Below are 3,438 nucleotides of genomic sequence, written 5' to 3' on the forward strand. Positions count from 1 at the left end.
CAGCTGCCCAGAGCCACAAACTCATGTGGTTCTGCTTCATCATTAAACCATCTTTCCAAGCAGCCTCCATGTTTCCAGGGTCTTTCTCCCGAATTGGAACTCAACCAGATAGATATTTCTTCCAACACAGTGTTATGATTCAGTAAAGAGTATTGCTTTTAAAGGTACTAGTTTTATTTTAAAAAAAACATTTCCTAGTTAGAGTCTCACTTAAATTTTTGTTGCTCAGAAATAACTATTTTCCTGACGGTTAGAACAATAAATCAGTGGAACAATTTGCCTCCAGAAGTTCCAACACTTTTTTAAAAGAATAGATTGGACAACCATTTGGACTAGATCTCCAAGGTACCTTCCAACTCTGTTATTCTATATTCTGTAAAAGAATAACTGAACCTAAACAAGAAGGAAAAATGAAAAGTGACAGTACTATGCAGGCCAGCTTGAGGGAGAATACAAATCTAATAAGTTTTCTCCTCTTATTTGAATTGGAATTTTAACCACTATTTCATCTCCACAGCAAAAAAGAGTCAGACAAGGAATAATGGATGGAAACTGAACAAGGAGAGATTCAACCTGGAAATGAGGAGAAATTTTCTGACAATGAGAGCAATCAACCAATGGAACAGAAGTTGCCTTCGGAAGTTGTGGGAGCTTCATCACTGGAAGCTTTCAAGAAGAAACTGGACTGCCATTTGCCAGAAATGGTGTAGGCAGGTTTCCTGCTTGGGGGTGGCTGGGTGGGTGTTGGACTAGATGACCTACAAGGTCCCCTCAAACTCTGTTAATCTGTTAATCTCCAAGGTTCTTTCCAACTCTGTTATTCTGTATTCTGTAAAAGGATAAGTGAACCCAAACAAAAAGGAAAAATGAAAGGCTATATAGACCAGCTTGACTTTTTGAAGGGAGAATACAAATCTGTTTCCTCCTCTTACTTGAATTGGAATTTTAACCACTATTTCAGCTCCACAGTAAAGAAGAGTCAACATCTTCCTACTCTTCCATGTGAGGGAGACACAATTTTAAAATACATAAATAATAAAGTAGGAAGTATTCTATAGATCTCTATGGAAGCCTCCTTCTACATAATGAAGGTGTTGAAGTAAGAGGCAAAACGAAAAGAAATGAACATGATACACCATGAGGTGTTGTTGTTCTGTGAAAAACACTTGAAGCCCCCCAATGTCCATCAGTGAGGCTGCAAAGTAACAAAGAAACAACTGTCACAAATAACAGGAATAATACCCTAGGTTTAAGACACAGGATTTTTAGTTCACATTTCATATGTGCCTAGAGAAAAGGCAAAGTGATAAAATCAGGGAAGGCAAATAGTGAAAAGTGAACATAAATATTGTTCCATACGGGGGTGGGATGAGAGAAAAATATTATGTTACTCTTTTATAATATGATTTTACATAGTTTTAAGTATGGTTAAGCTAGAAGATTCCTCTCTACTGCTTCTGTTACCTGTAGAACCCCCACCCTAAAACCCAAAATGTGTTCAGTTACAAGGACATGATGAATTGTTACAATCTTCTTGGAAAACAGGAAGATCCGCCCTGGGCTAGGCAACAAGTAAATAAGATAAGGGCATCCTCCCAAGGTAAAGCCCAGCAGTGAAACAAGATAAGACACCGAGGCACAGAAAACAATGTCATGTTGACCCTTAAGCCTATAGTTTAGCTCATCTTGTAATGTAAAAAATAATAAGGGGGTGCGGGGGGGTGGCTCTTAGGCGTGGCATGTTCTGTGCAGGGGTATAAATGTATTGTCTGAATATGGTGTTCTCCCCAAAACTGGCTCTTGCTTGGTGTCGAAGCCGATAAGTCACTGGACACAAGGTGTGATACAATATACTTTTATTTTGGTACCTAGATATAAGGACCCTGGCTCAAAAGCTAACCAAGGGCCCCGATTACAATCTTATGATTATAATCTTACAGCAAATTTTATAGTCAAGGGGTGATCACATTCAGCCCTTTGCCCTTCCCCCATGCATAACAGATAATATTGATTGGTTATTTGGATCTCAGCCCCCCTATATAACTAAATGTCACATCACCTGTGTTTCACCCCAGGTCACGGGTATCTTGCAAAGTGTTCTAGTTTCATGTGCCAGCTATGTGGTTTGGTGTTTTTTTCTTATAAGCAAGCTATTCTTGTTCCTAATATCCTGGCTAGAGGTTTAAGGTGTTAACTTCTGCCTCGCTAAGAATGTGCGGTTCCAACCCCTTTCCTATTGCTGAGCAGCTCAAAGCAGCACCCCTATTCCCCGCAACCCCCCTCCTTCCGCAGAGAAAAGTAAAAGCAGTTTTAACTTTGTCTGAGGCAGCACCCCCACTCCCCCATGATCCCCCTCCTTCTGTAGAGAGAGAGAAGACAGGAAGGAGCAAGGCTGCTTAAGGCAAAGAAATGAAGACAAGAGAAAATGTTTTATCAGAATTCATATTCTTCCCTCTCATGTCCATTCCATCCATACCTGGGTCCTATCTCCACATATGACCCCTTCCTCTGATCCCCAGGGCCTCCTCTGTACATATATTCCATCATCTGATCCTTCAATGGAATTTTGCTCTCCTTGGACTCGATCCACTTTGGGAAGGGTCTTGGAGGCCGCGCTTGCAACTGCCTTTTCTTCCATAAACCTTTGAAATTGTACACCAGACTTGTCTTCGTATTGTGAGTATAAATTTATTGGGGGTCTTATATCACAGCACTGATTTGTGTAGGGGTTACGTAGGGAAGACATCTCAGGATGTATGAGCCTGGAGGGAGGAGACAAGATGGCCACACATTAGCAGCTCCTGAAATAAAGTTCTGGCTTGTGACAGGCCTTATCCCTTCTGCCTGACCCAAAAATGCCATCCAGAGGGAAGAAAGAACCTGGACCAGTCCCAGCAATGATATTGGGACCCATCAATCTGCAGATCATAAGTAAAGAGACAAAAGCATAAGTAATAAATTCTCCACCAGCCACAAAACCTGAGGTTCCAATGGTTTGAAGAGATGCCTCTGGATATGGAGGCAGTGGTGGGATTCAAATCGTTTAACAACCAGTTCTCTGTCCTAACGACTGGCTGGGTAGGCGTAGCTGTGTGGTCATGTAACTGGGTGAGTGTGGCCAACTTGACATTATTCATCACACCCAGCCCCACCTCCCAGCCACTCTCCCTTTCCCCAGGCCTTGGGCCTATACGCAAACACCTCCAGTAATGAAAGAGTTAACCAAACCTTAGTCTCCTGGTGCAAATGTCCTCCTTCCCCCATCCAGTGAAAGGATGTGGAAAGAGAGACCAGCAAAGCATTCTGTTCCCACCACCAAGGAAAATAAGACATTGGAGGCTGAGCTAATTAAACATATTGTTATGTCTTTGGGACTGGTTGGAGTCCCCAACCAGGTCCGCTGTTTGAGCGGGAGCACCAGCCGCTCCCATTGGCTGG

General features: G+C 42.3%; 1 long non-coding RNA gene across 1 annotated transcript; it reads left to right on the plus strand.

The window, feature by feature from the left end:
* On the plus strand, positions 1-2,655 carry LOC148123642 (uncharacterized). The gene is made up of 2 exons (XR_015740613.1): positions 1-164; positions 518-2,655. It is a non-coding gene; the product is annotated as an uncharacterized LOC148123642 (long non-coding RNA).
* Positions 2,656-3,438: the final 783 nt, after the last annotated feature.

The sequence above is a fragment of the Pseudonaja textilis genome, unplaced genomic scaffold (genome assembly GCF_049901715.1).
Source record: "Pseudonaja textilis isolate UNSWEBS1 unplaced genomic scaffold, rPseTex1.2 PTEXSCF30, whole genome shotgun sequence".
Lineage (NCBI taxonomy): Eukaryota > Metazoa > Chordata > Lepidosauria > Squamata > Elapidae > Pseudonaja > Pseudonaja textilis.